Genomic DNA, 12,179 nt, shown 5'->3' with positions numbered 1-12,179 from the left:
CCATGGAAAAGCAATGCAAAAAAGCAACCCAGTGAGTATAGAGAATATAAATAAGCTGTGAAGTCAAAACAAAGGGATCACTTGACAGCTAAGAAAGTTGCACTCAAAAGAATTCCTCAAACCAATAATTAAGGTGAAATAGGAGAATAATAAATATTTCCAATCAATTTCCGGATAAAATCTTCCATGAGTGAATGAATGAGAGGGATTTGCCTCGCTAAGCAGCATTGAAAATCACTTTGTCAAGATTTTGTGGACGAGATGGGAAAACCTCACTGAAGGGACGACTTTAAGTCAAAAGTCACTGAAGTCAAGCTTATAAATCAACAGCACGAGACACGTGTTCCTCCACGCTAAATTGCCAACAATCTAACAATCTGAGAAATGCACTAAATATGCAACTTTAGAGAATCGTGTGCCCACCAAAAAATCGTGATATACAATTCGTGGCCACTTCAGACATCTGTGGCAGCAATTAAAAGTAAATTGTTTGGTGAATACACATCCATTAGCATATCTCTTTGATTGGACTCCACTATACGGGGGGAATTGTGGCGAAAAAGGTCTCTCTGTTGGGTGTTATGATTTTTGGGAGGAATCGCAACAATTGCCACGGAACATTATGTACAAATTATTTATGCAATCATCGAAAATGTTACAAATACAAAATACCTATATTAATTGTCTGTCTAATAGCATTTTCTCTTTGCCAAGAATACCATCTCTCGAGTATTACACGTTAAATCAATTTTATGTAATGTTTCATCATCGCCTCTCGGCATCGTCACTGTTCTCAACTATGAGATAAATTTACACACTACACAGAGCGAAGACATGGATGAGAGGAGGCTCTTGGAAATGCGTAATGCTGCAATGAAAAGGCCAAAAAAAGAGTCTATGAGACACAACAGCAGTCCAATTGCATCCAGCACGCGGCACTTTTCCTTCACAAAGAGTGAAAGGTCTCTTGCCGATCACCATTGCACGATACACTTCACAATTCCCTTTCGATCCATTCATCTACAAACATCTCCCCAGCCAGTAAAAAATGTCAGATGAACCACTTTGGCGAATGGCCAAGAGAGAGAGAGAGACACCTGAGAGATGAGGTAAAAAGATGCACAACATTTTACTAATTAAAGTGTATAAAATCAACACAATTTCCATGTGCATTAACATTAATCGATGCCTGATGAAGAGATAAGAGTGGAAAAAATTTGTCGACAGGAATAAAATGAAAATGAAAGCGATGGAATTCATTTTCGAACGAAATTTCAAATTAGCTGCATATAACTTTCAAAAAATATCTCGTCTCAGATATTCTCATCAGCACTGTTTCACCTCTCATGTTTTAACATTGATTAAATCTGAGAATTTTGCACATCGAAAATTGAGATTGTCACATCTTTGGTCACTTTCCAATCACCAACAATCAACTTTCATTATACATCTCACACTCCAGATGGACAGTTTTACAACAGTGCGGTCTCAGTTCAACTGACTTGATGTTTAATGAAGCAGAACAGATTGACAGCCCTAGAATAATTCAATTAAGCTCCATTTTCCACCACTTTGAGGAGGAAAAAATAAATACAATGTTTACCTACAGTGTGAGTGATTTGCAAAAGTTCACCTCTTCTGCTAAGTCCAAAATCTGCCCTAAGCAAGCACGGTGGTTTTGCAAGATGTGTGTGTGTGTTGAACATTCATATGCTCAATGTTTGTAATTATCATCCAATACTGACAGTTTCAAGCGCAAAACTCTCCTGTTCATAGCCAGAGTGTTAATATTCATTTGCCACTTGTGTCCCCAGACATACTCAAAATAAGCTATAATAACGGCAAAACTTTAATCCAAAACCATCATCATACTGAAATTCAATGGTATTTTGCATCTCTCCTGAGACACTTTCCTTCTTCACACATTTTCTCATCTAATTCCGCCACGACGCACAGATGCTGAATACCAAATCTTAATCTACAATAACATCCTGGATGGCCAAAAGGAATTGGATAGGGAGTTCTCGAATGCCTTACACGTCGAGCGGACTAATAACGATAAATTACTATGAGATGATTATGAGAATATCGTGAAAATTGACTCCAGACACTTCAATATCTCTCTGCCACTTTTCCCACCTTCTAGGCATTTCACCTTGAAATTTCACATATCTTTCACTCCTCATGTCGAGTCCACGAGAAGGAATGCCAAAGAAAAAGTCTCCATTGTCGGCACAAACACACACACAACACGAGATCTTACAACAAATTAATCACTTAATTAAAAATGATATCTCGTGTGCACGAGTAAAGTAGAATCTTCGTTATTGAAATTTGCAGAAAAGCCAAGACGATGAATACAATTAAAAATAAAAATTCAATATTCAACCTCAATGGAACTGCATTCCCACAATTTCTTTTCCACCCATCACAGTCAACTTTTTCGAGTGAAAGAAAAATATATGAATTTTTTTTTTCACCTTTCCTCTAAGACATGTGAGAGTGGAATTAAATGCAGTGTGTGCAAGGGGAGAGAAAAAAGTGCGGCAGATGGAAAAAAAGAAAGAAAAGCAGCCTCCTTTCAATTGTAAATATTCCAAGAGACACACTGGTAATTGGAGAAGAAGAAACAATTTCATTGAACTTTCCATCAAGTGTGTTTCAATTGCTCACTTTTAATTGATATTAAGTGGATGAGAAAGAAATATTCCACAAATATAAATCCCATGATCAGCACTCTGATGGAAATTAAGAGTGTTTCCAGGCATATGTCTGCGCTATATTGTATGGAAATGATACCTGTGCAGTCTAGTAATCGGGTGAGAAACAGAGTCACGGTGGTGCCTTCACAGGCAATCCACTAAAAATCTCATATTCAGCACAATTTTGCCCCAGTTGACACTAATGATGGATAATTATGATTTTAATATCACAAATTGCATCGATAAAGTAGTAATTTCCATCTGCAGAAGGCACGCGCGATAGCACTTTGCTGGCATAATGCAATAAAATGCATACACTCCACATGGGAAGTACACCTCACAAATGAGTCCATTTCGAAAGAGGAACACAGCTAAGCGTTGTAGTCTAAACGAAAATGCAATTGTTAGAAGGAAAATCGACAAATAATCACGATTTCTCAGGATATTTTCCATCCAATTTTCATGTCATTACCATCACACCTTTTCCCATTAAATTTAGCGCAACAATCGCCGGTATTATATCGCACTTATCCCACCAACCTAATTGGATTTTCAGCTAAAGTATCGCAATTTATTCCAATCTATAAAGTCTCTCATAATTGCACAGTGGATGAAACTTTGTCAATGTTCTAATCATCAGCAAGGCTTCCCCCCTCAGTGGGACAAATAAAGCATAAAAAATACAGTAAATTATCACAAATATCACATAAAAATAAATCGCATTTCCTTTGATTGCATCCATAGCATAAAATTGCACCTTGTAGAATGTGTTCAATCAAGTGTTATGTCTTCAAACATATCTCGAAAAATTACCAAGCTCAACAAGTTGTTTCACCATTCAATTTTACAATGTTGCATCTCACAAATAAATCACCACATCTTCCGCACTTTTCCCTCAAGAGCGCGCGCATACATCAAACTTTTCACTTGCATTCCAAACGCCTGAGCACAACACTGTTGACGACGACGCCAGATGGAAGAAAATTGATTGGAGCTTGTTTTTCCAGGATTCTCATGTACACAAACGGAGGAAAAAGTATGTGAAAATCATTGAGATGTTGGCAAAACTGAAATGCCACAAATGTAGAGCAACTTGCAACACATCCTCTCTCTCACACCAAAGACACTCCACCCCCGAATAAATCATTGTGAACTTTCCCGACGATATTTCCTGTGCAATATCGCCCACATTTTTGGCATTTTTGCATCAACATTCCACAGAGGCAGCCACCTAATAAATCATTGAAAAATCACTCCACATACACGTACACCAACGGAAAAAAGAGTGGCCCAGCTAATTGCCATGCTTCCGAAATACTTGGTGAATTATTACACTTTGGGATTGTTGCAAGAAAATGTCTCTCACTCACTCTTTGAGGTACAACAACATCTGAAAGCCACCCGGAAAGAAGAGCAAGGCTGTGTGAGCATGGGTGAAAAATTGGAAGATAGTCGTAACGTCTTATTGAACAATTAAAAACACATTTACACTAATTCGTGGCACATTTCACCTGAAATTGATCGACTCAGGCAAGGTTAATTGAGGTAGAAACCTCCGAAGACAACCCATTAGATTGATCTACAACTCTCTGCCTCCCACATCAGCCGCCCCGAGAGCCACTTTCGCAACTACGATACATATACTTTCCTTATACGAGAAAGGCACCTTATGTGGGAAAAAAACTCTCCAAAAAGTGCCCATATGGAGCACTTTAATTTTTCTACGTCAAAACTTCTCCTACCCCACTTGTCACCATCAAGGATTGTGCCGCAGAAATCTTTTATAGAGTCGCTGCTCACTGTTCGTGCCTCAAAACTTATATCAGATTTTTCATGTTGGCAATTTCGTGGGCAAAATATAATTAAGAACAACCTTGGACAGTGCTCAAGTGAACTCCTGCAAAGACAAAACCAACACTGAGAGATTTATTAAGGTAAATTGTGGCAAATTACTCACACAATATTGCACAATGCAAAATATACACCAAATTTCCATTTCTTTTCATATTATTTTTGTTGATATTGTGAGATGAAGAGAATAAATGCAAGTAAAATAAAAAAAAAACATCCGTTCCGGTACGAAAAATACCTCCTCCTCATGTGATTGTTGCATACTGTGTATACCCTTGTATATCAAAATTACTTTACACTCTTGAGTCTCTTTATTAACCTTCTCCCATATGAACTGTCCAATTATCATCTTGTGTGTATGCGAATTACTATTGACACTGTTGAAATCAAGAGTACCATAAAAGATCAATAAAAATCACACAAGCAATGGCTGTTGAGATGAATGATAAGTGGAACATGTGAGGAAGTGTTAATAAAATGTCACAAATTTTCCCCATTTTATAGTTCAATACTTGAAATTGGTCATTTCCTACAAAGAAAGCTAATAAAATTAACAGATAATTGAACATAATTATAACATATTTCCCCGATTGAGAAAAGTTATTTAACAAGTGCGTTCCTCTGCCTTTTCTGCACACACACACTATTCGCCCTGAAGAGTTTGCAAAATCTAGAGTTTTGTTTTGTGTGCTTCAAGTTAAAACTGGTATTTCAATTCGATCCATTAATATGATCTTACAACTTATTACGATTAACTCTGATTTGCTGTAACTTCCAAAAACAAGGCCTAGTTATTGAAAATTGCTAGTTGTGCATTTATTCGCGTTGTTGCGAAAGCCTCATTTGGCACAATTGGAGCATTCTTCGAGCTGAAACCACTTCATGCTCGTGCATTTACATGTTTGACCAAAAACCCATTTCCAACTGTCTCGACATCATACTAAACAGCCGCAACTACACTTTTACTGTGGCATTTGCTCATACAAGACGATGTTTCAACGAGAGTGAAAATGATATACAACTTGAGGTACTGATTAGTGATTTAATAAACAGCCTCTTCCCGGTGGGCAAGGTGGATCACCTTTAATTCAGTCTCTTTCAAAGAGATGAATTCATTTGGCGAGAATAAATACAAAATAAGAGTGTGCACGTTGAATTTCACTTTCAATCACTTCCACATCGAAATTGTCGGGTGTAATGGCCATTTCCCCAGGAGTGTACATTTTCTACACTCATCATTTCCGAGTTCAAGGTACCTTATCTTGGCACTCTTGCAGTCTCCTGCCCTCCCACCATCATCACGGCAAGCAATTCTTCTTGCAAAACAACATCACAATTTCACCTTCATCTTTCTCTTGAGCCGCGCTCTTTGAATACCTCTCCATTGATCCGTCCATGTTCTTCGGCTCAAATGGAAATTATAGTGATTAAAATGAGAGTGAGAAAGGAGGCATTAAAATACCGCAACAGTCTAAATAAATCAATTCGACCAATCTCACTATCGAAACAATCACGTCTATTAAATTTATCATGCCAGTCGCGTGGCCAAAAAAAGGGTAAATAAAGAAAAGCATCCACATATCGCAGGAGAGAGAAAAAGAAGTACGAAACTTGAAATGAAAGTCTCTGATTCAGTCAATTTTTGAGAACTAATGCAGCATTATGCTACAAGTTGCAGTGTATTTTAATGGCCACGGCCAATATAATCTCAGCGCGTTGTAGCTGAACTTCTTAAGAAATTCAATTTTACAATAAACGCCCATTGCTCACTAATCACAGCAACACGAATGCCACTGGATTTTCTTCCTTATTTGATTCATAGAAATATTAATTGCCGATTATGAGAATCGCTAATGAACCCTACAAAATTCTTCTCCTTTGATGTTTCAGAATTGATTTCAACCTGGCATCTCAACCTGACCTGATCTGACTCATCCTTCCGTTTATAGTTTAATACAGATTCAATTAAAAATATGCCCCAAACAAGAGATTCCTCTGCCAGAACTTCAACCACTGAACACAACACCAAAGAGCCATGATGGTTCTTCTCTCCATAACTTTGGATCACCCCAGGGAAATACATTTTTCATATTTCACCTGCAAATATCGTGCAGCACCAAAGGTGAGTCAAGTAGAGAGAAAAAAAATTGAACTTGATGTGCCACACCGCAAATTAATAAACCAATTTTTTTGACATTTGCACCCAACAGAAAGCCACAAAGGCGGGATTTTTGCAACCAGTGGTGTGAGAATCAAATCAACCGGAAGCAATCAACTGAGAAAATTCCTCGTTTTCCCAATGCAGACACACTCGCATACAATTTCCAATGTGATAATTGAAAAATCTGCGTATGTGGAAATTTTTCCAAATATACACTTCAAAAGTACTGTTTTCGAAAAACTCGCGATGATCACACCAAAAGGAGAGCAATACTATAATATATTATGAATCAAATACATGATAAATAGAATTTCACTCACTCTTTTCCTCCCCCTAGAAAATTCTATTTCATTACCGAACACAAATCCATCACCTCAATAACATCCGGGAAATAAATTAGCCAAGTGAAAAAAAAAAGTATGGACGATGCAATTTTTTGTGCGAAATAATTTTCATCTGCAAGTGAATAGTCACTTAAAAGAAAAAATCTGCACACACAAATTGAGTTCATTTGAAATCAAACAATTTTTTACGCACGCTTTTTGCAATTTTTTATCACACACAAAGCGGAAAATTCCAATTTCAAATAAACACCCACCCATAATATCAATTTTCCTCGCATTCCGGACTGTTCAGAAAATACATTTGTCGGCAAAAGTGTTTCATAAATATGCGGCAAAAGCTTCCTTTCTTTAATTATTGTATAAACACTTTGTCACAGTAAAAAAACTACTACACTCCCAAAGAAAATAGTCACAGTAGAGGAATAAAAAAAATTCTCTCCTATTGCACCAGTATTCATGTTCTACCGCGATGATTTATCACCGATAATATGTATTGTCGCTCTTTTCTGCGATACAAAAACACGGCATACGAGTGGAAAATTGTGAAATTTGTTTGCAATTCAAAAGCATAATATATTGTTCTTGCAGCTAAATTATGCATTCACAGACAATCAGCATCGCAAGCATCGTATAAAGAAGGAAGGCATCTGACGATTGTTGAGAGAATACCAAGTTGTTACATCTTAAATCAATTTCCATTATTCCAGTTCACCAGAGCACGTACGCCACTTTGGAAATGACAAATTAACACTTGCAGCAATTGTAATGCTCTGCCTCACGTCTGCCAGTGCCTATATTTACATGATTTAAAGAAGCTATAGAAGAGATGCGATTGAAGAGTCTTCTGAATTTTAACTCTGAGTAAATCAATGAATTGGTCGCAATATAATTTATTATTCACTTCTAGGATAAATCAATTTAGTGAGAAAATTAAGAGATATTATATAACTTCATGCAAGCTATATTTCACATTACCACAAAACAAATTAGTAAATCTAATACAAATCTTGAGAATCTCCATTAAAATTGAGATATTTATAGCAACACACGTTAAAGGTTAGCCCAAGATTTCACAATGAGTGACATCTTCAACTTTGAAAATTATAAACCACTCAAAACTTTTGCACCCACTTTATAATCCTCCAATTCATCGTGTAAAGTGTTTTACTGCTGCTCTCACAAAATCCATTTCCAAATGTATCGCGCGCGATCATTGAGCAACAACTTTGCAGAGGATTTCGGTAATTTTCTTATTGCTGGCAAAATCAAAGGCAGAATCGTGAAATGGGCGATTTAGTGAGTCTCATAATACACATATGATGAATTGCCGTGTAGGTTCGGACAAATTGAAACACTTGTGAAGTGTCTTTGATGTTGAGGCAGAAAAAAATATCAATTTCACCCATTGCAAATGAGCATTTCTCGCATACTTCTTTCACCACGAAATACTATCTGTTAAAATTCCACATGAGCGCAAATTCCTCACAATCACTGAGTATTTTTCCAGGAAATCACACACAGGTGAAATTCTAACCATTGCAACAGGCGATGGAAACCTCCTTTATTAATTGCCCATTAATTGGCATTCACATGGCGTTAATTGTCTTGTGAGAGTCAAGCATGCTTAGAAGCTGTGAGAAGTAGTCAACAGATGCAATAAATTAGCTTAAAGGAAAGGTTGAAAATGTGTGTTCGCATGTCTTGCCCAGTGTCACAGACAAACATCTTGGTGTGCCTCAGAGCAGCTTCACCTGCGATTTGGCTCACCCGAGGGCTTTTCACGTCGCGTCGGTGGCTGGGAAGAAAGGATTTTTTCTCATGCTCTCCGAATGGAAAATCGTGCTTTACATAATGGCACAATTTGCATATGTAATTTGCAGTTAAATGAAAATTAGCGGCTTGTTTCAACACTCAACCATTTTCCCGTGCGATCAATGAGCAATAATTGAAATTATTAGTCAAAGTCAATCGCGAAAAAATGCGCCTTTTAATATCCACAATAGCTCACAAATTGCCCTTTTCTAAGCGCGCCTTTTTTCTCTTGTAATTCTCTAATCAAGAGAACGATTTATCTGCACGTGGAGTAACCAACAATGTTCTACAAATTTTATTCTTGTAAAACAATCAATTTTACTCAATGTACGCAATAAAAGCCCTCTGTGTGCGTTTAATTTTAATCGACCACCTGATTGAAATATCAATGGGCTTTATGTCACGCATTTTAAAGCAATAAACCACAATTATTTCGGTCATTTGGATTTCTATGCTCTTGACTCAATTAAGTACCAATCCATTCTCTGGCATCTCACTTTTGCCGAAAGACATTCTCTGACTTTTCTGAATGTTTCACAATGAGAACCTGTGTGGTGGGTGGAAGTTTTTCGCGATGTGCTAGATTTTATGCAACATTTGAACTTACAAAGAAAAACCAGAAATATCTGTAATGAACCAATGAAATGCATTAACTCTCTACTGTTAAATAAAATACTACAAATCTCTCGTGTTTTCCATTCAAGCACCAAAACACAATCAAAACAATAAGGTTCTTTGTCAAATGGACACGATAGATTTTACATTTGCACCTTCTTTTCTTCTCCACCCACGCTTGGAATTCACTCGCATTTTGTAGAAGACAAAAAAAAATCATTCTTTCAGACCTTTTCTTCACACACAGACTCGGTGTGAAAAACTATCTCTCTTCCCATTCATTTTTTCCCGTGCACCAAACCAAAGACATGCTCGAAGAAGTGAATTATTGTTTTGTAGCGCCATACAAATGAGTGCTTTTAATTTCATTTTCTTATTCTTTTCCAGTCACACGTTAATTGTGTTGATTTGAGGCAAAAGTCAAGGTTTTCATTGAATTCTCTCCACAGCGTCATTCTCTCCCTGCACCCAATGGGGGGTTTACGAAATTATTCCCCATTTCAATAATAACTTCACACAGAACCCATGTCCAGTTTGCAATTTTCCTGTAGATCTTTTCATGATTTAAGCCCCACAACTGTGTCTCCTTCGCATTTCAATAATGAAAAAATCTCACTTGTATTTTATTTTAAATAATAATAATGCGAAAGCAAACAAAAATTGCCTCTCATAGTAAAATATAACATGTGTAGGTAAACAGAAGGAAATTGATAATAATTTCAGTTCCATTGTTTGGCATAAAGAAAAAGAAACCCGTCAATACTCAATTGATTTGATCTTGCATTCTGGTATTACACACTATAATTAATTCATAACAAACAAGAAGTAAAAGTCAGTGGAAAAAGAGAGATAAGAGTGAATTGAGGAGAAAAAAAAATATATGTCGAAATTGTCTATATATAAAATAATTTGTATCTCACGATTGATCCTATTTAATTTTAGATCATTTCCATTTAACTTGAACAATCAAGCGCTAGAGATCGTCGATAGCCTTGATGAGATAGTATTTTGGCGCCCACAATGCACAATTCCGAAAGCGGAACTTTGCCATTAGTCCAGAAAAGCCAAACACTACACATGGCGTCGAATAAAAGGTAACCCAATTAATCAACACCTGAGAGATCAATAAGTGTGAGAAGCAAAAAAAAAATCGTGGCAATGGGTTGAGGAAGAGAAACAACAACAACAACAGCATGTGGAACCAAATCACCTACATTGCATGACTTGGAAGTTGAGGTTTCACAGAAAACGCAAAGAGTGAAACCCTGACCTGTCTCAATAGCCAAAGATACACTCACCATCAGACACCTTCGCGTTGCAGTGAAAACAGATGGAAGAAAAACCCACCAATTTACTCCAAAACCAGCTCTATGGAAGGAGAAATCACGCAAGGTATACCAAATCCCCACCAATTCAACCACTTTTTCCCGCCAAAGAAACTCTCCGAGACCACGCTCAACAGGGGCAGCACTGCAAGACTGATCTTGTATCTTTTGTTACTTGTTCACTCTCAACCGTGGCGATCTCTTGGATTGTCGGCTTCGGTGTTTTTTTTTTCTTTGCTCTTGCTCTCCACTTCACTCTCAATTCAGCTTCTCCATGGAGAGACCCAAAGTCTGAGACGATGGATTGCATACTTCCATCTCTCTTGGAAATTTTTTCTTTAACGGTTTACTGACTACGACCTTACAATATACTTTCATTCTTTAAACCGTGTGTTGTCAGTTAACAAAACATTACCGTGGAAGAAGCAGCTTTTCCGCAACCGCGCGCGCGCCTATCATTTCAGTTCGAACGGTGCAACTGAAAACACTTTTTGAAACTGTGATCATCATCATAAACTTGTGAAGGGTAGTTAGACCCATATAGGGCTCTAGTAGGTTCTTAAACCGAAGACATCTTGCCAGAGTCTCTCAGTGCTTGACAGTGTTTCTCACACGAAAGGTGGACTTGAAGAGTGCGTTCTTCAGACTATATTCTGATTTTTTGTTTTGACAATAGAAAAAAAAAGTTTTATAGCCATGATTAAGTTCCAAGCATAAGACTCTCTAAGTACATAAACTCCAGTATTTAGGTCCATTGTCAGTGGAATTGTGCATTTTTGTTTAAAATTGTTACCACACTCAGCATAGTTTTTCCTCTTCTGTGTGTGCATGTGAGAAAAAAGTGATTTTGAAAATGAATTTCTCAACAATTACACTTTACGTTTTCCTAGCCTTAGGTAAGTTTAACGAGGCTGAAGGCAAAAGTCGACATAAAAGAGTCTTTTTGTCTCTGCGAAAAACACACATTTGAGATATACAAGAATTAATGGCCATTTCTCACCCAAAATGAGGGGTTGTTGTGTACCTTGTTCTTTTTCCGTGTCAAGATAAATTGCTCTCAAAGTGGTCCACAACAGCAAGCCACCAATTATATGATCGTTTGCCTTTTCGAGGAAACACGGCCCGAGGAAATCAATTAGTGTTGCGAGTATTTGGTGATGACATTCGGTTATTTCAAATTGTGCATCAGGTACACACACACCCCAGATTATTGTCTCAAAGTGGGCACCACCGCCGACCCGTCACCAGATATAAGCAAATCCACCTCTCGCACCCCAAAGAGATTGCCATATCGGAACTCCGTGCCAAACGGTGAGCCCCACGGATATACCAGCCTGGCCAATTACGTGCACTGCAGTTCAGCACAACC

General features: G+C 37.5%; 1 protein-coding gene across 1 annotated transcript in view; it reads right to left on the bottom strand.

Annotated features, from left to right (window-relative positions):
* LOC132258378 (uncharacterized) overlaps positions 1-12,179 on the bottom strand; it is a 45,416-nt gene that overhangs the window by 19,426 nt on the left and 13,811 nt on the right. The gene's annotated exons all lie outside the window — the stretch shown is intronic.

Source organism: Phlebotomus argentipes, unplaced genomic scaffold (genome assembly GCF_947086385.1).
Source record: "Phlebotomus argentipes unplaced genomic scaffold, Phlebotomus argentipes genome assembly scaffold_4, whole genome shotgun sequence".
NCBI classification, from domain to species: Eukaryota; Metazoa; Arthropoda; class Insecta; order Diptera; family Psychodidae; genus Phlebotomus; species Phlebotomus argentipes.
This window is presented reverse-complemented; position numbering and strand designations above follow the sequence as displayed.